Source organism: Scardinius erythrophthalmus (assembly GCF_964197995.2).
Source record: "Scardinius erythrophthalmus genome assembly, chromosome: 14".
Classification (NCBI taxonomy): Eukaryota; Metazoa; Chordata; class Actinopteri; order Cypriniformes; family Leuciscidae; genus Scardinius; species Scardinius erythrophthalmus.
In genome coordinates this window covers 22,600,846-22,628,804 of record NC_138234.1, presented here as the reverse complement: position 1 = coordinate 22,628,804, position 27,959 = coordinate 22,600,846, and the positions used below count along the sequence as shown (strand labels likewise).

The 27,959-nt window shown below is 39.7% G+C and overlaps 1 protein-coding gene across 1 annotated transcript in view; it reads right to left on the bottom strand.

Annotated features, from left to right (window-relative positions):
- The window catches only part of LOC308701739 (interferon-induced protein 44-like), a 226,867-nt gene that overhangs the window by 30,202 nt on the left and 168,706 nt on the right, over nucleotides 1-27,959 (bottom strand). The gene's annotated exons all lie outside the window — the stretch shown is intronic.

The window sequence follows — 27,959 nt, the reverse complement described above, 5'->3', positions numbered from 1 at the left end:
CTGAACTCAAACTTCCCTAAGCACGGGGGAAATCACCACCGCCATTTTGAAGTGCATTCAACTTCGTCAAGTGGGCCAGGGAAGTTTATTTGGATAGACCTTCAAGTCCTTGATTTTGACAGAGGGAGCGAGTCTATGTACACTTTAGGCAGATCCATAGACCACAATGCAACACGATTGTGACGTCACAGCAGATCGCGCTTAATTGAACCCATCCCACACAGTGTATGATATTAGAGTTATTTTGACTTTAAACCACATAATACTTGTAGCTACCTTAAGATGACCTTTTTTTTTACCCAAATATAGTTTATTGTATTCATTTTTATGTATCATTTTCATATGTGTAATTTTTTATATTTTCTCCAACAGCCATTCCAATAGAATGATGCGTAAAACAAATTCATAAGGGAAAAAACTGTCAAATATAGCTGCAAGCAGCGATGATGGGCCCAAGCCCCGGTGGCTTTAGGGAAACTGTGCACGGAGGGCGATGTGCATTTAAAGTGGGCAAATGTAAAAGAACTATGTCAAAATAAAGTCTCAGAAGTACTCCAAAAGACTATTCACAAGTTCACTCTTATAAATAATCAGATAGAGTAAAGAAGTATTCGTTTTTGGCGTGGTGTCTGAGGAGAGGGCTCCCAGCTTGGTATTTTGACCCGAACCCAGAGTACTCCCCTCGTATCTCTGGTTAGGATAGTAACCAGGCGAGTGTGAGGAGACAGGGTGGTGGAAGGATGCTGAAAACTGTTTAAGAATATAGGTGAGTGGGCTACATACATATACATATATATATATATATATATATATATATATATATATATATATATATATATATATATATATATATAGGTATATAGGTATGGTACAAATCCAGCCCTGGAGGGCCACTGTCCTGCAGAGTTTAGCTCAAAGCATGATCTAATTATCATGCTCTAAATATATACAAACCACAATGTTTATGAGCTGCGAAAACGAGTGCAAGAAGATGTCTGATTTTGATTTGTAATGATGAAAAACACACTGCGAGTCTTCGACTGTAGCCTACAATGTTGGCACCACTTCGACAAAATCTGAAAATGGTCTGATCCTGGTGGGAGGGAAAGGAAAAAGCCCAGAATGTGAATTGTGAACTATGAATGTTTTTACAGTTGCCATACATTTATTCAGTGCTTGACTGGATGATCATTATATTTTTGTCTGTAAAGGATAAAAATTATATATAGCTTAGCTACAGAAGTTAAAGCAATTTTTTAAACAATCTAATATCAGATCATTTTTTAACACTATTGAAAAAAGTAATAATACACTAAATACTATGTTGTTTCTACATTAAGTTAGTTTTTTAACAAGATAGAAATGTTGTCTCTTTTTGAGAATTATTTACAATTTTACACAAAATAGTGATGGGTTATTTACAGCTTAAACGTTTGATTTTATAATAACATAAGAAGTTGGAGCATTCCTAATGTGTCAAGCCAAATGTGAAAAAAATGCTAGAAAACAGGTTAAGAATTCAGTATTTCTATAGCTATTCTATAGCACATTTATACTATATATATATATATATATATATATATATATATACACAGTATATATATATATATATATATATATATATATATATATATATATATATATATATATATATATATAGTTAAATAATTATACATTATTCAATGGCTCTAGTCTAGAGAAGTTGAAACATTTCTACATTAATAATGTCACATCAAACTTCACCTTAAAATTCTGTAAAATTCACTTTCTTTAACAGTCTCAGTGGTACTAGTGATTGAAGCATCATTTTTTAGCAATGGTGTCCTCTAGTGGTGGTTGTATGAATCAAGATTGAATATTTCACTCTTGTAAAGACCAGGAATGATGAATTTATAGACAATTGATTTGCTTATGACTTGTGATCAACAAGTCTATTATTGACTTCCTTGGATTTCGTCAATAATACACCATTTTCTGATAAAGTAGTAACACGAAAATGTTGTCTTTATTTATTTATTTATTTTTTGTGCTCTTGATGAGCTTGAAATAAAATATGCATGCGCTTGTCACATTAATCCAATTTTCAGGAGTTGTTTATTATTTTTTAGCCTTTGGTGTAGGTGTTGTTAGTTCTGTTTAACACTAAATAAATAAATTATGAAGATGCTTTGCTAATAGGATTAAACTGCATAATGCTGATAACAACGATGTTTGTGATTTGATTTAAGGGATTTTAACAGAACAGAATAAACACATGATTCATTTTGTTGCCTAATGAGATAAAAGCTTTGATTCACATCTATGATGCAGAATAAAAGCTCAACTGGAAACAGGTGCATATGCCTAATGCCACAGTGTGCCATTAAAAGCGCAATTTTGTCATAAACATTGTGCAGTAATCATCCACGAATAACAAAGTGAAGTAAAAATCCACATTTTAAGATGTTAGTATTGAAGTTTCCTTTAGTTTCTCTTTGTCTCACAAACACGTGATAGATCAATCAGTTAATTCCCTTTTCATGTGTGTTGCTGATGGAAAAATCTCCCAAAGAGGAAGTAGCCTGACTAATACATTCACCCTCACACACCTTGGCTCCTTCTTAATGGCCATTTCAAGTCCTTCCAGCTGTTCATTGATGGGTGAGTTAATCTCTCTTAGCCGGCTACCCCATGGGGTTCTGATCTTGCTGCAAAGGACATGCTCTGACGCAACACTAACTAAAAGGAGAGCGCACTGGCAGGAAGCTTTGGAGACTCAGGGCAATGGAAAGCATCCTACACTGATGTCTACTATGCCTATGCCAGTGAAGAGGACACAAACATCATACACAGTTTGGTGTCAAATTGACAAAGTAAACAATTAAGTGAGCATCTATATGTAGAGGGTAATAATAACCCTAAAGCTCTGTCAGAAAAAAAGAAATAGTCAAATAACAAAGATGGAAGGTGAGATATACATTTTCATGATACACATTTTAAGGCCATTTTGTGGTCAATTTCCAGACAATTTTCAATTGTTTGGGAATTGAGGATACTTGCAAGTGGATTTTTTTGCCCAATCTCACCTGATACAAGACATCTGCTCAACAGCCCGTGCTCGTCGTTGTCTGATTCTTCTTTACATTCTCAATAAGAGACAGATCTTTACTGCAGGCAGGCAGTCAGGCACATCCACTCTGTGATGTAGAGTGTCTACTAAACCACTCTGTTTTAGCATGTGCAGAATGAGGCCTGGCATTGTCTTGCTTCCCAGGAAAGATGTCATCTTGATGGCAACTCTGTACAATCCCAATATATGCCTCCTTGTCAGTGGTACCTTCACACATTTGCACTAATGCACCCCTATACCATGACAGATTTTTGCTTTTGCACCTGTCGCTGATGAAAGTCTGGATGGTCGCTTTTATCTTTGGGACTGATAACCCTACTTCTTTTTTCCCCCAAAACAAGCTGAAACGTGGACTCATCTGATCACAGCACCCATTTCCACTGTGTTTTGGAGCGTCTGAGATGAGATTGGACCCAGAGCACTCTGTACCATCTCTGCATTGAACAGATGTATAGCTTTCTTCAAGTGGCATTTTTTGATGCAGCAGCAGACTGTTAAATAACAACGATTTTCCAAAGTACTCCCGAGCACATGTGGCTATGTTTAACACGTTTATGTCATGCACATTCAACTGAGGTTTCCTGCCTTGTTAGGCTGCATAAACTAGGTCAGCCGGAACCGGGAACACTTCCTATAACACCCGATGTACTCATTACATCATGAGAAGAATGGCATCTACACTAATATTAGTCTCTCTGTTTATCCCGAGGTTTACTGTAGTCAGCCAGATCCAGGCCGTATCCTGATCAGATGGAGGACCTGTGCCTAGACACGACCACAACGCATGATGTAGTCAGCCGGATCCGGGCCGTATCCAGATCAGATGGAGGACCTGCGCCGAGACACGACCACAACGCATGATGTAGTCAGCCGGATCCGAGCCGGATCCAGATCAGATGGTGGACCTGCGCTTAGATACGACCACAACGCATGATGTAGTCAGCCGGATCAGAGCCGTATCCAGATTAGATGAAGGACCTGTGCCGAGAAACGACCACAACACATGATGTAGTCAGCCGGATCCGAGCCGTATCCAGATCAGATGGAGGACCTGCACCTAGACATGACCACAACGCATGATGTAGTCAGCCGGATCCGGGCCTTATCCAGATCAGATGGAGGACCTGCGCCGAGACACGACCACAACGCATGATGTAGTCAGCCGGATCCGAGCCGTATCCAGATCAGATGGTGGACCTGCGCTTAGATACGACCACAACGCATGATGTAGTCAGCCGGATCAGAGCCGTATCCAGATCAGATGGAGGACCTGCGCCGAGACACGACAACAACGCATGATGTAGTCAGCCGGATCCGAGCCGTATCCAGATCAGATGTTGGACCTGCGCCTAGACACGACCACAACGCATGATGTAGTCAGCCAGATCAGAGCCGTATCCAGATCAGATCGTGGACCTGCACCTAGACACGACCACAACGCATGATGTAGTCAGCCGGATCCGGGACGTATCCAGATCAGATCGTGGACCTGCGCCTAGACACGACCACAACGCATGATGTAGTCAGCCGGATCCGGGCCCTATCCAGATCAGATGGAGGACCTGCGCCGAGACACGACAACAACGCATGATGTAGTCAGCCGGATCCGGGCCTTATCCAGATCAGATGGTGGACCTGCGCTTAGACACAACCACAACGCATGATGTAGTCAGCCGGATCCGAGCCGGATCCAGATCAGATGGTGGACCTGCGCTTAGATACGACCACAACGCATGATGTAGTCAGCCGGATCAGAGCCGTATCCAGATTAGATGAAGGACCTGTGCCGAGAAACGACCACAACACATGATGTAGTCAGCCGGATCCGAGCCGTATCCAGATCAGATGGAGGACCTGCACCTAGACATGACCACAACGCATGATGTAGTCAGCCGGATCCGGGCCTTATCCAGATCAGATGGAGGACCTGCGCCGAGACACGACCACAACGCATGATGTAGTCAGCCGGATCCGAGCCGTATCCAGATCAGATGGTGGACCTGCGCTTAGATACGACCACAACGCATGATGTAGTCAGCCGGATCAGAGCCGTATCCAGATCAGATGGAGGACCTGCGCCGAGACACGACAACAACGCATGATGTAGTCAGCCGGATCCGAGCCGTATCCAGATCAGATGTTGGACCTGCGCCTAGACACGACCACAACGCATGATGTAGTCAGCCAGATCAGAGCCGTATCCAGATCAGATCGTGGACCTGCACCTAGACACGACCACAACGCATGATGTAGTCAGCCGGATCCGGGACGTATCCAGATCAGATCGTGGACCTGCGCCTAGACACGACCACAACGCATGATGTAGTCAGCCGGATCCAGGCCGTATCCTGATCAGATGGAGGACCTGTGCCTAGACACGACCACAACGCATGATGTAGTCAGCCGGATCCGGGCTGTATCCAGATCAGATGGAGGACCTGCGCCGAGACAGGACCACAACGCATGATGTAGTCAGCCGGATCCGAGCCGGATCCAGATCAGATGGTGGACCTGCGCTTAGATACGACCACAACGCATGATGTAGTCAGCCGGATCAGAGCCGTATCCAGATTAGATGAAGGACCTGTGCCGAGAAACGACCACAACACATGATGTAGTCAGCCGGATCCGAGCCGTATCCAGATCAGATGTTGGACCTGCGCCTAGACACGACCACAACGCATGATGTAGTCAGCCAGATCAGAGCCGTATCCAGATCAGATCGTGGACCTGCACCTAGACACGACCACAACGCATGATGTAGTCAGCCGGATCCGGGACGTATCCAGATCAGATCGTGGACCTGCGCCTAGACACGACCACAACGCATGATGTAGTCAGCCGGATCCGGGCCCTATCCAGATCAGATGGAGGACCTGCGCCGAGACACGACAACAACGCATGATGTAGTCAGCCGGATCCGGGCCCTATCCAGATCAGATGGTGGACCTGCGCTTAGACACAACCACAACGCATGATGTAGTCAGCCGGATCCGAGCCGGATCCAGATCAGATGGTGGACCTGCGCTTAGATACGACCACAACGCATGATGTAGTCAGCCGGATCAGAGCCGTATCCAGATTAGATGAAGGACCTGTGCCGAGAAACGACCACAACACATGATGTAGTCAGCCGGATCCGAGCCGTATCCAGATCAGATGGAGGACCTGCACCTAGACATGACCACAACGCATGATGTAGTCAGCCGGATCCGGGCCTTATCCAGATCAGATGGAGGACCTGCGCCGAGACACGACCACAACGCATGATGTAGTCAGCCGGATCCGAGCCGTATCCAGATCAGATGGTGGACCTGCGCTTAGATACGACCACAACGCATGATGTAGTCAGCCGGATCAGAGCCGTATCCAGATCAGATGGAGGACCTGCGCCGAGACACGACAACAACGCATGATGTAGTCAGCCGGATCCGAGCCGTATCCAGATCAGATGTTGGACCTGCGCCTAGACACGACCACAACGCATGATGTAGTCAGCCAGATCAGAGCCGTATCCAGATCAGATCGTGGACCTGCACCTAGACACGACCACAACGCATGATGTAGTCAGCCGGATCCGGGACGTATCCAGATCAGATCGTGGACCTGCGCCTAGACACGACCACAACGCATGATGTAGTCAGCCGGATCCGGGCCTTATCCAGATCAGATGGAGGACCTGCGCCGAGACACGACCACAACGCACGATGTAGTCAGCCGGATCCGGGCCCTATCCAGATCAGATGGTGGACCTGCGCTTAGACACAACCACAACGCATGATGTAGTCAGCCGGATCCGGGCCGTATCCAGATCAGATGGAGGACCTGCGCCTAGATATGACCACAACACATGATGTAGTCAGCCGGATCCGGGCCGTATCCAGATCAGATGGAGGACCTGCGCCTAGACACGACCACAACACATGATGTAGTCAGCCGGATCCGGGCCGTATCCAGATCAGATGGAGGACCTGCGCCTAGACACGACCACAACGCATGATGTAGTCAGCCGGATCCGGGCCGTATCCAGATCAGATGGAGGACCTGCGCCTAGACACGACCACAACGCATGATGTAGTCAGCCGGATCCGGGCCGTATCCAGATCAGATGGAGGACCTGCGCCTAGATATGACCACAACACATGATGTAGTCAGACGGATCCGGGCCGTATCCAGATCAGATGGAGGACCTGCGCCTAGATATGACCACACAATGCATCCCTGAAGTGTCAGCAGAGTGTGTCAATTAGACTCTCCCCTGTTAAGGCCTCATCGACACGACACCCATCGGCACGGATCCTCAACAAACCCATCTCCATGCCGGCATGATGACCCCGGTCCTCAACCGGATGGAACTGGATAAATATTCGGAATGTTCCGATCCAATGTGACTTCTGACATGTAATGCTGCCTGAATCAAAATCATACACTGTTAGTTTGTTGGCCAGAGGAGTACTGGCCCCCCAACTGAGCCTGTGTTCTCCCAAGGTTTTTTTTTTTTTTCTCCATTCTGTCACCTGATGGAGTTTTGGTTCCTTGCCACTGTCGCATTTGTCTGCTTTGGCTTTTGGCTTGCTTAGTTGGGGACACTTAATTTTCAACAATATTATTGATCTGCCTGCATTGATACCATTATATGAGAACTGAACTGAGCTGGACGATGACATCACTGTTTTCTTTCTGTATAGAAAGAACTGTCATGACCCATCTTTGCTTGCAAAGACTGAGATGCTCCTTTTACCCTCGCCAATTACCAGTTCATTCATACATTAGCGACTCAAATACTGTATGTAAGCTGTCGTGAACAAGACATTTTGTGTGTCACATGTCTGTGACTGGGAAGAATGCACATTTAATAGCCGGCTGAGTCTGGTATTGGAAAACTGATACAGATGATTGATGGGTTTAATACTATATGTCCACATATTTCCAGCTGTACAGTAGGTGGCACTGTTATGGCACAAGCACCTTCTATGACACTTGGCAAACTGAAATACTGTACGCTATTGGGACTGAAATGAGTGGGTGTAGGATGAGAGTGAGTCGTGATGTGTTGATCAAAACACTGGTCTACTGCAAAAGGTGCTAAAAATGCTATAGGGAGGGTGTTTCAACATAAGTGGAGAGGTCAAGAGAGCAAAGACAGTTAACAAATGCATTTTAGTTCTTGGCTCTAGTTTTTTATTAACTAAAATGTTGTTGTGTTTTTATTTTTTAGCCAGACACTTTTAATGTGTGATTGATTAAACTGATTAAATAACTATGACAAATCAAGTCATGTTTACACAGCGCTGTTAGAACACTGTAATTAGAGACTGACTGAATGTTTAAATGGCAGCTATTGCAGTGCTGTTTCAAATTTGAACATCAGACAGTCATAGATGACAGTGAGGACTAATTTAGTTGAATAATGTGGTGTAGGGTCTATTGTTATGCACTTATAGGATATCACGACAATGCATTCAGTCTTACTCGTGACATACTTGAAAATGACCCTCAATAGAAAATAAGAGACAATTATCTGCATTACACCACTGTTTGTCTGTTGGATCGGTATCACTCTGTTGAACCAGCAAACAAATGATATGTCTGCAAAAACAAACAACCTTGTCAGAACATTACCAACACTTCCATCTAAGGAGGATGATGCAATAACATCATAGTTGCATTATCAAGGTAGCTACGTTGTTATAAATGATTTTATAGCCATTTGTCTTTATTGGAAGATATTGTTTCAGAACATTGATTCAATAAGTAGATTATAGGAATTAAACTTGGTGGGTGAAAAAAAAAAAAAAACGTTTTGGTCTCCCAGACAGTTAAACTATGCCTGTAAAGTTAAGATCAGCTAGCCAGATATGGCGTTTTTAAAAATTATATTTATTTATTATTATTATTATTATTATTATTAGCAGGGTAATACAAATAATGGGCACTTACTCACACAAATGTATGTTGTTTCCATGTAATGCAACATTGACGTTCTGGAAATGTGCTATAGGCTATAAAACTTTTTATATGATTTTTTTAGGTTTAAAAATGCTACAATTGTTGGAGAGAGACTAAATTAGCTCATTGTTTTTATTTCTGCCAATTCTGAAGTAGAATCATATCTGTTTTAACGCCTCAGTGGGAAAAAAAATATATCTAATTTAATATATTTAGACAGTTCACAACTCTTGAAAGCTTGCTAGCTCAGACGGTAAGGACACAGTTGTCATGGCAACAAATGACTGAAGCGTAACATACTCGCACTAGGCGAGCGTTTGAGCTTCTGTGGCTGTGAGCTTTTCCTTTCCCGCTCTCTCACTGTTATAAGGTGAACGGACTTGATGACCTGTTAATGGTGTGAAAATAAGAAACGAAACGATTAAACGCTTTGAACTGTATTTTCAGCTCCAACACGGACTTACGGCTGTCACCACTGTATCTGTAACAAAGGTTAGTGGAGTTAGAGCAGTTTGTGAGAGAGACAGAGGTTTTCTCCCATACTAAATTAATGTATGGACCATTTATTTATTTATTTATTTGGTAACGTTTGAACGAACTGATGTTTGAGGGAATATACAAAGCATCTATGGTTAGAATATCAATCCATTATATTTACCTTACCAAAGAGATTGAACTGTAGAACTTTATTACAGCATTCTAACCCAGACTCTTAACCCCAAGGGAAACACAGGGGAGCTTAGATTCTACTTGAGGACCCCAAATTAACTGGGGGTAAACAGCTGAACCCTACCTTAAATGCACTCGACCTACTCACATGATAGATAACAAGGAGGGACGCCCACAAGCCAACTCCCCATGGTCGAGTATCTATCCAAAGGGGAGAGATATTCCTGCTTCACAACCTAACAATTACTGGGGAGGAATGTAAATGGAACATGGTTCATTCACCCTGCTCTACCCTAAGGGGCTAAGCAGCCTATCACAAAGAGCAAGCCAGGCTCCTTAGAGCTGCCACTAACCCCTCTAAGTGTTTGTTTGAGGAAGCTTGCATCCCTACTTTTGCCATAAAAAGCAGAAAGCAGAGCATAATGTAACATGCCCAGTAACTCTATCGTCCAGGCTCTATGGAGCATTTTCACACACCTGTCCTCGTACAATCCCTCCACATTCAAATAACTTGAATATTGAAATGGAAAAATATGAGCCGAGTATATGGTTTCTTTCATGAATTCTCTACCTCAGTATGAAGGTCAGGAAAAAATGGCAGGCTTACAGGGAAAGGACACTCATGAGACTGGAAAGAGCAGCTTCCAAATCCTCAGTTCTCATCCTGCTGGATCTGTCTGCTGCGTTTGACACAGTTAACCACCAGATCCTCCTGTCAATCCTTAAGACGATAGGCATCTCAGGAACCGCACTCCAATGGTTCAAGTCTTACCTCTCAGGTAGGTCGTGGAGGGATGAGGTGAGGTGATAAGTCGCAATATCTAGCTACTGGGGTGCTTCAGGGCTCAGTGCTTGGACCACTTCTCTTCTCCATCTCCATGTCATCACTAGGATTGTCATTCAGAAACAATGAATTTCCATTCCAACCAGAGGATCCAACGGTAGCTGCTCGCATCTCAGCCTGCCTGACAGACATTTCTTGCTGGATGAAGGACCACCACCTTCAACTAAACCTTGAGCTGCTTGTGGTCCCGGCCAACCCAACACTACAACACAACTTCTCCATTCAGCTAGGTTCATCATCCATAACTCCATCCAGGGGTGCATTTCCCGAAAGCATTGTTAGCCAACTATGGTCGCAAGTTCCGTTGTTATCAGCATAGTTTAAAGAGTCTGTGTTTCCCGAAACCACACTTCCAATAAACATTCGCAAACATCATAGCAAAGTTGTGTGGTTGGAACGACAGCTCTCAACCTGTGGCATAGTTTCTTGTTTGCATGAAAAATGTTCCTCAGATGCCATGTCTGTAATTTAAAGCAAAACATCTAGCATTAATTCGATCTCAAACAGATTCATTAAAAGTAGTTATTACTCCACCACATGCGTGACATCATTCACATGCTTTCTGCTGGATCAGAGATCCAATAGATCACTTGAACAAGCTTGAGGAGCTGGAAAAAAAGTCACTGCTTCCCCGAACTACTCAGCCAGTTCAGCCATGCGAACACCACAAATGTATAGCCACCGCACTGCCTCAGCAGGCATAGACGATTGCCCCTCGAAAAGAAGGACAAAAGTAAACAGAGCTTTCTTCAGATCATTGATGTATTTTGCAGGCGCCCTCTTATACTCACAGGTGCTCCGCTCATGACGCCATTGACTGTCGTCGGCCAATAAAATTGCCATGTTTGGTACACATGTTCAGACACCGGTGACGCTGCACAGTGTCAACTTCATGACACCACGTCAAAGTCCTACTTTGAAAGGGAACCGATACCCTGTTGCAATTGGTTGTTTAGCCTATATTACATTAAAGATACACATTATGAGTTTTGTCTGTAATGTTTGCAACACTTTATATTAGGGTCCAATTCTCACTAATAACTAGTTGCTTATATTAGCATGTATATTACTAGGATATTGGCTGTTTATACTTATAAAGCACATTTTAATGCCTTATTCTGCATGACCATATTCTACATCTCTTAATTCTACCCAATACCTAAACTTAACAACTACCTTACTTACTAATTGAGGCAAAAGTCATAGTTACTAGTGAATATTGGATTCTAATCTAAAAGTGTGACTGTAATATTTTATACAAATAAAGGAATTAATACAATATGTTACAACATTTCTTATCTTCGTTGTTTAATAGGCTATTTATTGAAAATATCCCATTCAGAGCATTTACACTATTTAGAAACAGGATAGGATTTCTTTTTCCCCCCAAATATTTCTTCCTCAAACTACTCGTTAATGGATGAGTTAAGCAACCAGAATAGGCTCTATGCACGATCGCTTCCGCGTTTTGTCTCAGCCCACCCAGTTACATCCAGTGCTGCGTCAGAAGCCATTTTTTTGCATTCGGTGGAGATAATGGCAAATTACACCCTCTGTTTACAAGAACTTCCAGCGGTTAACAGGAATGATGTAAACAATATTGTGAGGCAGTTAACTGTCACACATATGAGTAAGAAAGAGAAGTTCTTTAAATTAAAAATTTCGAGCTACATCGACAACTTTGAGGGTGAGTATTCTCTCATATCACGCGAAATCCGACTAGCGAATCAGTTTCTAAAATCGTTGTCTCCGTTTCTGAGAAAATGAATTTTATTAAAGTGAATTGTCCTATAGAATGCGCTATGCGGAAGTAAAGATGCCGGCTGAGATCCTACCGGAAATATGTCAGCAGCGTTCGTGCATAGAGCCTATTGTTTAAAAAAGTCCTAATATTCACTATTTCCAGTCAATCCTTGTTTCATCGATAGCGTTCATGCTACTCACTCTAAAACTCCATTACCATTACTCAGAATAATGAAGGATAAAGTCGTTATTTACTCCTCTATGAAATAAATTACCCTTCAATCACATCAGTACACAACATGAAGCAGGATATGAGCCAAAGGTTGAAAGAAGAAAAAAAAACCTTTATAAATATTTAAACAACCAAAAGGGCAGACAGGTCTTTAAAATTAACAGCACAGCTCCATGCAGATATCAGCGTTAAGGGGATTTACCGTAGGATGTATGCGCCATGCTGTTACATATGCATATTTAATAGCTTCTTTGAGAAAACGTCGTTGTCTTGAGGCACATCATTAAGCACAAAGTTATTGTGTGTATGCACAGAATGTGTCTATATCCTTTTAATGTTCTTTTGCCATGGAATATATGGTCCCATCCCTTGTTTGCACATTTGCGAAGCTGAAATTTACATTCGGCATGATTAACATGGATCAGGTATGGTCTTTTACATATTCATAAAGACCATGTTGTCTGAGTGAATCAGCTGTTATGTGAATTCCTCATCCAGAAGCTCTGACCTTACACTGTATTTGCATCCTTTTGGGACAAAGCAAGGTCTGATGAATCACAGTGAAACGGCAAAGTTCTTGCATTTATTGTTACAAGGTAATGGTTAGGGAACATAAATATATACACACATTCCGTGCACATAGTTAATTCCTTTTGTTGCTGACGTTAGAGACCATATGGTAAAAAAAAATGCTCATTACCTACCTTTGCCGCTTGTAAATAAAGGACAAATTGTTCCTCGGTATGATGATACTTCAAAACGTGACTCACTTCTGTTTATTTTAATGCTAAATATGCTAATCTATTCTCCTTGGACAATTTCATCTATTGGCATGAATAGTTTCTTTTCAAACGTACAAGGACATCTGCTGGGCCAATCAGTTTGGGTTAAACTGAGAAAACACCGCAGCCTCTGAGCACCTTCTGTTAAACTAAAAAACTATAACTGCGACAAACCTACATTAACAGAAAAACCTACATTACACCACTTAAATTAAATTATTTGATGGATAGATGTTCACTGGGTTTATTTCATTTTCTCTCTGCCTTCTCTTTCTTAGATTTGTGCTTGAGATTGTCCTTGCTTTTTTCAATGATCCTTGAATTCTTTGTATCCGTTTGCTTGAGGTTTGTAACAAAGCATACACCATTTCGGGCAGGCATTATTCCACCATTTATGTATGGCGTCTGATTGGATAAAACATTGAGCTTTATTCCCTGGTGAATAATAGGTAAATGCAATATTAGTCATAGTTTGTATAACATCGAGAGCTGGCTAAAAGACTTTTTCTTTGAGGTCACGACGCACGGATTGTCAGCAACTGCTGCTGTGACTGAAACGGTATCAATTTTAAACTCTCAAAGTGAAGTTGGGCAAACACTGTATATATTAAAATGAATCTCTTCAATTTAAGAAAGACAGCAGGGTCTCACTTTTGTCTCTAAGTTATTATTAACTGCAGACAGGCAGGATCTCACATATAATAAAACAGCAAGAGGTTTTACAGGGTCAGTTTTAGTGCAACAATGCAACTGAATCTCCAACTTAAGGCAACATTCCTAATTTTCATTTAAGTTTAAGTTTGTACATCTACTGTATACACAGTAAAAAATTATATGATTAATAAGTTTTGACAACATATGTTTTTACATTGCTTTAACTCACCAAAAGTTATTAAAAGTTTTTTATAAGTTATACAAGATTCAACTAATTTTTTAAAGTCAATTCAATGTAATTTAAGTTGAAATTACTTAAACATCCAAGTAGATTGTACTTAACAGCAACTTATACTCTATATGGCTTTGGTTTTAGTTAACAATAACAACACTGATCTAAAATAAACAATCAAATATAAATAATGTATTTGACCCAAAATTTTACACTCTATACAGCCAGAATAAAGGCCCGTTCACACCAAGCACGATAACTATAAAGATAACGATAAAGATAACTATATGCGTCCACACCAACGACCGATAACGGTCTTTTTATTCTAAGCACGCACGCGCCCAGATGATCCAGATCCATTTTAAACGCGCGAGAGCTTTAAATTAGAATGGATTCTGATTGGCTGTCAGTGTTTTATCGTTCGACAGCTGGAAAAAAAAATCGTTCTGAAAGTGATCCCAACGATATCGTTCCTAATATCTTTATCGTTATAGTTGTGAACTCTGTTATTCTTTAATATGGAGAACGATTTTTAGATTTATATCTTTATCGTTATCTTTCTAGTTATCGTCCTTGGTGTGAACGGGCCTTAAGCCTGCTCATTTATCCAGTGTAGAATTGAAAGTATTTCATTCAAGGTTATTTGTAGTCTTGTCTCCTACACCTCAATCTGCTAATTGGAGACCTCTGCAATGGTCCATTCAAATTGAAAAAAATAGTTCATTTTGCTAGTGTATTCGTATATTTCTCAGTTGATCATCTAAAATGAAGGCTTTCGAGGTCAGACAGGGCCAACCCATTAAACGTCATTATGTGTACCAATCTAGGCTTGATTTTCTCTACAAATGAGCATGCAGTCTTTAAAGAGTGTCATTTTCCTTGTAAATAGCAAGAAATCTAGATTGATTCATTTGTTCCTGAAAATACATTTTATTTCTGGGAACTCAATGTCCTGTTTTGATAAATAAAAGCTTACCTTGGGTTTGAATAATGCTTGTTTGTATTCATATAATCATGGAACAATGATCATTTTGATTGTATATTAAGGTGGTGATTGTGTTCTGCGGAGTCCAAAGATGAATGTTCAAACGAACCTATATTGTCATTGTTACAAAATTGATGTGCTTTTAGTTTTAGTTTAGTTTATTTTATAATCCCCGTTGTGAAAAATGGCCTCTGGCTTCGCCATACAATATATCCAAAACAATAAATATACATAAATACAATATTAAAAAAAAAAACAAAAAAACATATCAATCACTACACATTCGATGGCACATACTTTTAGCTCCGAACCAGTTTCAAGTAGACTCGAACTAAACCACAACAAACACCCTCTGTTGCATAATGTCTAGAAAAAATTTCAGTTGCTCCAGTTTCCAAGTATTATCAATATTACCTATTTAAGACTCCAGTAAGTTCATGCCATCATTCCAGTTCCATTTGTGTTCAAACACCTGTCAAAAAGTGACATTAAGTTAGAGTTTCTGTCGCAGCACCATTTTTGTCCAGCGCTGTGCGTTGATTATTTCCGGCATGAAGCATTTTACTCAGCTCTGGCTCTCTCCGTCAGGCTGTTGAAATAGCCGATTAGAAAGTGGTGAGTGGTAAAGTTTCCATGGCAACTGTGAGTCATTCTGCAGCAAGCGGAATAGTCACACTTCTACAATAGAATGTGTACCCCCCCTCCCCCCTCCCTCGTGTCTTTCTTTCAACACGGCCTTTCTTTGTCATTCTTCTGACAGGCGCAGAGGTCAATTGCATTTAAATGACAGTACACATGACAGAAGGACACTGCTGTTTGCGCTAGACAGGCTAATAACTCATGGCCAATGTTATCAAGCAACTCATATTCATTGCAGATTTTGTTTTATTTTTGTGAGTCTAAGTAATAAAGAGCGCTCAGAAATATATGGGCTGCATGTTTCGGAGTGAAGCGCAGCACTGTGTTTATTTACACATGAGCAGCTCATGATAACAGTGTTTTCAGTGTCTCAGAGAGTTTGGGTCACTTATAATGTGCATTTGGGAACGCAGCATACACCAACTATATTCCCAAACTTGTAATGAGTGATTAAAGTGATTATAAACTGGGTGTTGTCAACAACAACAAAAAAAGCTTTAAGGGCTCTCTGTAGTTTTCTGCCAAAATAAAAGCTTGACCGTTTAAAGTTCGAAAACGAAGAAATGAAGGCAGCCATGAATATTAATACTGTAATTTTACAGTTGTACTGTAAAATAAAATTACTATTATTATAACATTATTTTTCTTAATAATACTTAATACTTAATAATTACATAATACTTTTTATTTTACAGGGAAATATTACAAAATAAATATTTAGTATTTTTTATTATTAATAATAATAGTAATATAACAACAACAATTACTATTATTACTATTATTATAGTAATATTTATATTTCTGCCGTTAAATCTATAAATCATGATATATATATATATATATATATATATATATATATATATATATATATATATATATTATATCGCATTATCGCATATATATATTGCATATATATATCACACACATATATATATATATATATATATATATCGATTATACATATACACACACACATATATATATAAATATACAAACTGTGTTAGATGCGATTAATCGATTTAACGGCACTAATTTAAGTATATATAATCACAAGTTCAACAAGCACAGCAAAAAAAAAATATTTTTTACCCTCCAAATCATGCAGCGTATTGCTGAAGTTGATTGTACCACAGACATGAATGATTCCTCAAATCATGTGATTTATTGGGGAAAGGCGTTCTAAGATTGCTTTTCTACATGATTAAGCTTACAATTTCCATCGGCAGATTCATAAAATGTATAAGGCTTTTTATGTGAAACATTACTCACTGAATAAACGTTTATGTGGTTGTGCTTTCTTTAGATTATTTTTATATTTATTTTTCACCACAACAGATACAGACTATGACAGGAGGATGACGCAACAGGGCTGTTATGGAGGTGGACGCAGACAAGAGGAACCCTACGTTCATCATCCTCATAAGAGGAGGAAGAGAAGCGGAGGAGGGAGAGTGTGTGGGTGGATGTGTGGGCATGAGCTGGATCCTAATCAGCTTTCCAGGGATCTGTCTCTCTCTATCTATGTCTCTTTCCACACCTCTCGGTCTCCCCCCTCATCTCTCTTTCTCTCTCTTTTTGTCTCTTTCTGTTTCTTTCTCCATCGCAGTGGCACCTGCCCATTCATGTGGGCTACACTCCCTATGACTCATTCATAAGCACCAGCACAATCTCTTAACAAGTTCCCACTTTCCTCTGCCCACCCGGCCCCTTAGGAAAGCATCTGCTAAAATCACCTCACATCATGCTCCCTGTGCAGCTATTACCATTCATCATGTTGAATGTAAAAAAAGGGTTGGGGATAGCATAGCAGGAAGCATTAGCATCTCATGTCTGGGGGGAAATGCACAAACAATCAGTAAGGTTTTCAAGTTACAGACTTATCTGAAAGTCCATCCGTGTTTTATCTGATTCCAAGTTTTTTTTTTTTTTTTTTTTTTTTACTTTATGTGACGTCAGAACGAATGCAGGAAAGATAAGACAAAGGAAGAGATAAGACAAAGGTTGCTCTTTCCTTACTCAGTTCTGTTTCAATTGTTTGTCATTATTGTATGTCTCTTTCTTCTAAAATTCCTTAAGAGAAATAAAAGACACTGTAGTCAGAATTATTGGCACCCTTGGAAAATGGTAAATGGCAGATGAGTTTGGTGCAAACAGGGATAAAAAGTACCCCATCCCCACAATTAAATATACGGATCTGTAATGTTGTGGGCCTATTTTTTTGCTGGAGGTGCTGGACTTCTTGTTCAGATACATGGTATCATGATTCTAGCAAATCCCAACAGATAAAATAAAAACCTGACAGCCTCTGCTAGAAATCTTATGGCGCTTTTCCATTACCAGGGGTGCGTTTCCCGAAAGCATCGTTGGCCAACTATGGTCGCAAGTTCCGTCGTTACCAATAGAGTTCAATGGACATTGCGATGAACTTGCGACCATAGTTGGCCAACGATGCTTTCGGGAAACCCACCCCAGCACGACTCGACTCGCCTCGTCTCGGCTCGCTTTTCGCTCCGTTTTCCATTGCAGATAGTACCTCCACAATAGTACCTGGTCGTCATAGAGACGCCGCAGGAAACTGCCGTGACTTAATCTTCTACGCGAGACACACACACACAGGACAATGGAGGAAATCGAGTGTATCCTGTTTTGGGATGTTTTTGTTTTTGCTGTTTTTTATTCAGGATACTCCGTCTGGCGCGTGCAATGATGACGCAGTGAATAGTGACGATTCTCTCTGACCAATCAGCAGTTTGCCGTGTTTTCACGTCACATTTTAGTATCGCCTCAGCTCGCTTAGAACCTCGCCAGAGGTGGTACGAAAAAAAGTAGCCTACCTGGAAGCAGGTACAGGTACAACTTTTACACAGTGGAAAACCAAACAAAGCCGAGTCGAGGCGAGCTGGTAGGCTACTGTGTAGTGGAAAAGCGCCTTTATATTGGGCCGTGGTTGGATCTTCCATCAGGACAACGATCCAAAACAAACTTAAAAATCAGCACAAAAATGGGTCATTGAGTAATACAAAATGAAGCTTCTGCCATGAGCATTCCAGTCCCCTGATCTGAACCCAATAGAAAACTGAAGAGGAGAAGCACCAACATGGGCCTAGGAATTTGAAGGATCTGGAGAGATTCTGTATGGAGGAATGGTCTCTGATCTTCAACCTCATCAGGCATTATAGTGAAGACTCAGAACTGTTACCGTGGCAAAAGGAGGGTGCAAAAAGTATGGAATAAAAAAGGTATTTCATAATGAGATTTCCTCCCCATTTTACACTGTTTTACTTCAATGAAAGGTTAGATTTTTTTGTTGTTGAAAAAGCAGATATATTTTCACAGGCTTCTTTGTTCATATTTACCAAGGGTGCCAATAGTTCTGACCAGGACTGTGTATATTCAGCTCTAATAATGTGGTCTAATTCGAAGAGAAATATCTGAATGCATGTAAAATAATAACAATATTATACATATAATGAATATAGATAACATATTTGAGACATTTTATATCTAAATAACTGACTTTTGACTGCAGACTTATTGGCTGAGCAAAACGAGGGACATTGTTGAGATCTCTAAAACTCTAGAGGAGACACACATGAGATTTCTGTTATCTTTTTCTAGAGACATCGCATAAGCAGGAGACTTAAAGGTCCCAATGTTTATGCTCTAATAACAAATAATTTATCACCATCATTACAGGTTTTTTACAGCATACATGACCCTAGTCACTCGTGGTTGGCCTGGCCGTGCGTCACTCAGAAAACAACAGGCCAATCAGAAGAGAGGCTCATGAATATTAAGTAGACAGGCCAAAATCGACCTGGGGTGCGTTTCCCGAAAGCATCGTTAGCCAACTATGGTCGCAAGTTCCCTCGTTACCAATAGAGTTCAATGGACATTGCGATGAACTTGCGACCATAGTTGGCCAACGATGCTCTCGGGAAACGCACCCCTGTTCTTGGCAGAGCTCCTGAAAAAGGAGCTGTAAAAATATATTGAGATGGTTTTTGGTACTTATACCACAAATATATACTCTTAAGGACATCAAAACCTAAAATAAAACTTCAGAAAGGTGAACAATATGGGACCTTTAAGGAGTAAATCTCATCTGATTGCTGTCTAGGAAAAACAAATGAGATACAAAAGAGATCTCAGTTCTGATTTTTCTTTCCTGTGGGAACCGGATCATTTGGCACATACATTCTGAAGTCTGGTACGTAGAAAAGTCCAGTAACCAGTTTTTAACATTTTCAGCACGGCTTAATTGGAGAGGAGAGCCTGAGTGACCTTCTGATAAAAGTGTGTCTTATCCTGTCTGAGTCATCGGTGTCTCCCACGCATTTTATCTCTCTAGCTCTCTTTCCCTCGTAGAAGGGAATGGGGCAATTGAAATGATGATGCTTTTCAGAGTACCATTCTGTCTGTTGATGGGATGGGGTGGTGAGTGAGTTATATTTCATCTCCATTAATTTGTCCATTGCTGGTGACTCACTGGCCATCTCTGCTTAATGGATTGCACAGGATATTGTTTCACAAAGCAGAGATGTTTCAGGCACCATTTGTTCCTGTGATTTCAGTTTGTAGGCACAGTTGACGCTTCCATTTTAAGAATAAATTACATGCGCAGATAAGTCTGCAAGAGCAGTGTGCTCTTAGTAGAAGCTACAAAATGATAGCGTTAGAAGGCGCCTTTCCACTGAAACCATATGTGCTGTCACTATGATGATGAGAAGCACATCATATTCTGTAGCCTCGAGCGGTGCATATGTACACCAAGCACGCTTCACAGGGTACAGTCATCCTAATGAGTGCCAAGCTCCGAAGGGTGAGACAAGTCTTTTTTCTTCTCTAAGCTTTTATGCCGAAGTACTGAATGAGGTTTCAATTAGCTTAAAATGCAATAAATTACATGTGTGACCATGCAGAAACTATACTACTCAAATAAGATTTAAAGGGCAATGTTTATTATCTAGCATGCTACTTAAGTCTTGGCAGATATAAGCAATTTAAACTGTACAATCTTTCTCCTCCAGGAAAGTGGACCAAAAATTGTGATGATATTGATGATGTCATCCTGCACTGCACAGATTTTTAACCAATCAAATTCACTCTACAAAGAGAATGTCCCTTCCTCTAGTACTACATCCAACTAGCAAGTAGCAAATTATGATTCATGTTTTGTGACATAAACTAGAATACTGTCAGGACAACTCTCTGAGTGTTTGGCATGTTAATAGGCATGATAATGTTGATATATTGGTCTTGGCGGAATAGATCTGCTACGCTGCTTCTGCTGTTGATCAAATTCGGGACTTGCTACTGCCAATACATACACAGACACACTGCTGTGAGCAAGTAAGACATGCTGCTGCTGTACAATATAGCATACATGAATTAGACATAGCAGATTTATACAGGTGGAGCTGGGGATGGTGGAGGGTTTCTGAAATCATGCTGCACTGCTAAGGCAAATGCCAACCAAGTATTTAAAGCAGGGCTATGCAGTTTCGGGAATTTCTTCGCTGTATTCTCGCTTTTTGCTCGCAGGTTTCTCTATAGAGCTCCCCCTACAGCTTCGGAATAGATATTTGACAACACTGTCGAAAAACTCATTGGTGACTCTCAGATACCAGAGGCTAGTTGATCAACGACATCAAAGCAGATGGGACATTCTTTAAAACGTCTTCTTCATTCGGGGTCGAACAGCGTGAGGGAGCGCAATAATGACAGAATTTTTGCAGATTTTTTTGCCGTAAAGCAATTCGTTACATCGCGAGACCTGATATCACGCAAAACTTCCTGACGCTGAGGCCGCCGGCCCGCCGGCCCAAAGTTGCAAGGGTGGTTTTTCGGTTCACAGGCGCTTGGGGGGTGCGAGACGACCACCATTCAACCCGAAAAAAGTCCTATAACTATTCCAATGACTCCGAAGCTGTTCGGTTAAGGTAAAATAGTTATTTAGTTCACCTTTAAAGGTTGAGCATGCAAGCTCATTGGCTACTGATGTAGCAGGAACCAATCAGCTGTGCCCTATAGAAAATGATGTGATTGCGAGCAGGTTACCTTGCACCATCTAGAGTTTCATGACAGAACTTTGTATTTGTTGGATATTAATGTTGACTTCATGTAGGGTAAACGTACCTATTAAGCTCACCAAAATCTACATTGAGACATTTTTAGTGCACAAGATATTGGTTTTAGTACAAGAAGTTATTTTAAAATAAAATATTAATCTCTCACACTATAATATTTCATTTTATTTTAAATGACAAAAGTATTTCAATTAAGATGTACATCATTAAATATAAAAAGTCTGGCTGTGCTTAATGGGTACATTTTGTACCCTTTAAGCACACCCCTGTTCCCAATAAGCTCACAACAAGTTTTATTAAAAAATCTTGTTTATTTTAAACAACCTTTTTAAGGAATAATTGAAAAAAGTTTTATTTGAAGGTACAGAGTCAATCACAAAAAAACAGAACACTAAAATCAAGCAACAAGGCATTCAATTTGATCAGGTAGCCTATCCTATTCATAGTGACGTGTCATTCAAACTCATTGCAACATCTAGACTAGTCCACGTTCAGCTATGTAACCCATATTGAAAAATCAAATAACAAAACAAACCAATGTGCTCCTTAAAGGGATACTCCACTTTTTTTGGAAATTGGCTCATTTTACAACTCCCCCAGAGTTAAACAGTTGAGTTTTACCGTTTTCGAATCCATTCAGCCGATCTCCGGGTCTGGCGGTACCACTTTTAGCATAGCTTAGCATAATGAATTGAACCGGACAAGACCATTAGCATCTCTCTCAAAAAAATGACCAAAGAGTTTCGATATTTTTCCTATTTAAAACTCGACTCTTCTGTAGTTACATCGTGTAATAAGACCGACAGAAAATGTAAAGTTTAAATTTTCTAGGCTGATATGGCTAGGAACTATACTCTCAAAATCGCACCTTTTCATTTTCCGTCCGTCTTAGTACACGATGTAACTACAGAAGAGTCAAGTTTTAAATAGGAAAAATATCGAAACTCTTTGGTAATTTTTTTGAGAGAGATGCTAATGGTCTTGTCCGGTTCAATTCATTTGCTAAGCTATGCTAAAAGTGGTACCGCCAGACCCGGAGATCGGCTGAATGGATTCGAAAACGGTAAAACTCAACTGTTTAACTCTGGGGGAGTTGTAAAATGAGCTTATTTCCAAAAAAAGTGGAGTATCCCTTTAACTCTCTGGGTCAGAGCTTTCCTGTCTACTCCAAACTTCTTGGACAGATACGACAGGTTTCTGATGGCTCCTTCTTTGTATGACATGCCTCTTTCATCTTTGGGCATACACTATAGTTTCGTCTAGCTTTTGTCATCTTAAGACTGTGAAAATAAGTTTATTAATCATTTTTTTGAAGATTAACATAGTGACAACCATCAGTTAATATTTAAATTCTGATTATTAAGTATTTACATAGACGTTTAATGTGGGTGAGCTTAAAGGGAGCACACACTGTGCTTAATTGGAGCAAAAACATTTTTTAATTAATAAATATTAAATTAAAATTTAAAGGAAAATATTTAGCTAAATTAATAATCTAGGTAATGTATTAAGTTTATACCAATTTTAATATGAACAACTATTATAGACAATATCTATGAAATTATGCTTTTTCTAATTGATGTCACACTGAAGCTGTGTGATTGTCATAGTAGTGCACCCTTTAAGCTCACCTAACAATAATATGAATTCTTTAAAAATTACAGCAGTTTAAAACCACAGACTATCAATAAAATGTAAAATTATAATATTATGGATTTAAAAGTACAAGCCATTAATTCCTGTGAAGTAATATATTAATGTAGCACACAATCTTATACAGCTAGTAAGCTAGCTATGTTCGTAGCATCTGGGCTATGTTGCTAAAACTATCTTTTAGATCTAACTGTAATTATTTCCCACATCCAGGTTCCAGGTTATAATATTCAAAAGTCTAAACATTAATCTCTTAATTTTGCAATAAGAAGATGTACTTCTTCAAAATAAAGGCTTAAACATATAAAAAATGCACATCTGAGGGGCTCCTCTTCTGGTGAAAGTTTTCAGACAGCTTTGAAAATAGCCGCCAGACAGTGTGAACACATGGACACACATATCTCAGTGTGCAATGGTCTGATTGGTTTAAAATTACAGGAGGTATATAGTAACAAACACATCAATTGGTTAATACATCAAATAGGATAATACATTGCTGTTTCTTTTTATAATCTGAGCTCCAAGATGGTAGTGTGCTTAATGGGTACTTGAGCTTAATAGGTACGTTTACCCTACTATCGGAAATGTCCTATTTCCCACTTTTGATGTCGTAATTACGAGTTTGTCGGGTTCAAGTGCTTCGTTGATGGAAAGAATAGAAATCATTGAGGACAGCAGATTAATTCAAATGCATACAAAAAGCAAAAAAATGGTTATTTATATATGGAAATATGAAATGACTGTTATCAAACATACACTACAGAAATGGTTTTGTCTTCCGCCATGTTTAAAGTTGATGGCCAGCCCAACTTAGCAAATTTAACCAGAGTTTCCTAATCTTAAATACGACTTGAGAGGGCTTCATGTCCAATTTCTGTCTAGAAAACTTGAATAAATTTCGATAGCAATGGAAGCAGAGACAAGGCCAACCCAAACTAATTTGAATAAGAAATACATCAACATAGAACAGTGCTTGTCAAACAATTTCAAAGGACCTTTAACAGACTGCAGAGCTTTTTGTTGTCCTTTTTAGCCCTGAACAGTCCACATGCTTGAACTTTGTCCAAAATTACATACTTGCTAACTATTTAGAAGGTGAAAAACAGTATGTACAAAATAGTCTGAATTCACAGTATTCATAAGACAGTTCTTGGATGGTGTTTTACTTCGGGTGAGATTCTGAAGTGCCCATTCAATGGACACTTTACTATCCAGTGAGACCACAGGAGAGGATTTGTGAATGGCAGTGAAGTGACCCAACTGACACTGGCAGGTCACATGACAATGACAACATGGCGTATGTAGTACATCCGAATTAAATTCAAACTTTTTTAATGGTCGTAAAGTATGTGAAAGCAGGATGTCTTCCTGTTGGTCCTGGAACAACATTCCAATCGACCAATCAGATTTTAGAGTTGGGGCTTGAGTAACATTTTTTATCAAGAAATTGAATGCCGGCCCATTTCAAGCACTGTTTCCAATTGACTTTTGGTAGTCAATGGTTAGAGTTGAGGTTAGTGATAGGGTTAGGAATATGCTTGTTTGACAAAAAATATCTAGAATTGGTCGGTGTTTTTTTTTTCCTCTTTATCTTCCCTCACAGCATCATCTTTGTACACCCCAGTGATGAGTGTTTAGCCTCAAATTTTAATGATAAATTGAATCACAATCAAACATCCGGTCCCCAATGGAGAGATGAATCGCAAACGCCTATGACATCCATTGGGTTGGTCATCTTCAATTCAGATGAGGAACATTCAGTACAGCACAGGAACATGTATAAATAGGATGTGTCAGTGGTGTCATTGTTCGCGTTGTCGTGCAGATGATTGATAGCCACTATCACAAGAGTAAAGGCCCTTTCCCATTCTCCCTGGTTACCAGGGGTTGCTATTGATTTAGAATCATAATGACTGTACAGCCATCTTTAATTTATTAGCTTGGCTGATATGAATATTTGATGTTCCCACAGGGATATTTCAGCGCCTAAGATGGAGAACGGCAGGATGGAACATAGACAGGTGTAGATAGCAGTTTGCCGGAGAGAGTCGACAATCTCTTGATCTTGAGATGAAATAAAAACGAAAAGGACTCAGGCAAAGTCATAATGCATCATTCTTTATTGACTAGTTGGAAAAACATAACATGAAAATAAATGTTTAGATTAGTTGGTCCCTCAAGGCTCAGTAGATCTAGAACAAAGAGATCCAGGTAAACAAACAAACGTTCAGAAAGCTCGCCTCGCTCTCTCTTTTTTGACTGAGTAATTAGTCAAGCAGATTTTTTTACAGATTTTTTTTTCTACAAGGAAATTTGCACATTAATATATATTTCCTTTTTCATCTAAATATACCCAGCAATAGAAATAATTATTTTTGTCCATGAAAATCTTATCAAGTCAGCAAAGCATTACTTCTAAAATAACAGACTCCGTTAAAATACTTTACAATATTTTAGTACCAAGTCTATTTCTTTTCATTCTCGGATTCACACAAAAAAATATCTATGATTTGGTGCTTCGTTTTGGATTCGCTAAACAATAATTTGTCATCACATGCAAATCTATACACAGTAATCCATCAACCGACAGGCTATTTGATTGTGCACACATCTCCCAAATGTCCCAACTAGGTTTATGTCAAATCCAAGACATAGACTATTCTAGTGCCTGAAATGGGACATCATTGTGCTTATATACAACTCAACTTTATCCTTTGTACAGATTTATCTGTCCCTGACATGTTTCGGATTACAGTTAATCAAAACCAAGATCTGGAATTGTAACAGATAACCCTTGTGTATGTGTATTTGACAATGGCGTGTAAATGTACCACATTTCAGATTTCCATTTGCACAATGCAATAACAGCTTTTAGTTCATTTTGTTTCTGTTTATTTTATTTTTTTTAAGGTAATTTGGCCTATTCAATTATGTACGCTCAAAATGAATTTTAAGAAATAAGTGCTCTAGTGGGGATCTCAACCTCGTTCTCTTAAAGGGATAGTTGACCCAAAAATGGAAATTCTGGCATCATTTACTCACATTCATGTTGAAGATATTTTGAATAATGTTTCCGCTGTTTTTGTCCAGATAGTTAAAGTCAAACCCTAAACAGGGTTATTATACTTAACTGAAACTAAAACTAAAACCATAAAAAAAACATAGTCATTACTTGAAATACAAAAGTAATAATTTAAATTACATATATTAAATAAAAAAATTTAATTAAATGCAAAAAAAAACTATAATCTTAACTATACGAAAATAACGCTGATTGGACCCTATTGACTTTCATTGTATGAGCTTTTTCAGATGAACTATCCCTTTAAATGTTAAACGCACAGGAAGGCACCATATTAATCATGCGAGATGGTCTGTACGTTTCATTTAGCCTGAAACAATCAATCAACAATATCAGCTAGTCTGAAGCTCTCTTTTCTCTGGCATCGTTAATTACTCCATGCACATCAGCCATTGTTCACCTAGATAATGAAAGCTTTTTATTTCTGGATAGGGTACTTCAGCTGCAGCCTAAATAGCACATGTAGACTTTAGTGTACTACTCAACAGCTCTATCAATCGCCCTAAAAGGGCACAAGACATTGTGAGCCTTCACTAACAAAGCCTACAGATGCTACACAAGCTTTGCTTCATTACATCAAGAGCCTCTACACTGTATGTCGCCAATGGCCTCACATTTCACATGATAGACTTTCTAACACATCACAACTGAGAATCCGCCGAGGACAACCTTTTGTTTGCATGCTTACGAGAAGATCAAATCCAGAATGATCAATACAACGCAACCCATACTGTGAGCTCAACCCAAGAGCAGCTGCTGACATGGGAATACTAGCATAGTGGATAGTTCGGATTAATGTGAATGGTGGCATTTGTACCGAGATACAACAATGGCTTATGCTGGGCAGTGGGATTTGCTCTAATTGACTCTGAATGACGGTTTTGTCCAAAATCAGCGTGTGCAGCCGTTCACTTCTATGGATTCTCGTCAAGGTCATCTTCACGTAAAAGTACCGCTCATGAACACACAGAGCTCATTTTGTGAAATACATGCAAGAAAAGGCATGCCCTTCTCTCAATGAAATTCATTCAAATGTCTCGGGCTTGATTCAAACCCTTAGAGAGGCATATCTGTGATCCTTATTTTACAGGACTGGTTTATCTTTCCCAACTGTTGCTTACAGTGTTTTCATGTTTGATCTTGGTATTACCTGACAACAATTTGGCACTATAAACTTGAAAATTGTTCACTCTACTATTCATTCTCACAGATATGATCAACGATACAGAACAAATGATACAATTAAAAGATGAAAAGCACAATAATTATAATAATTCAATGGTCATAAAATTACAGT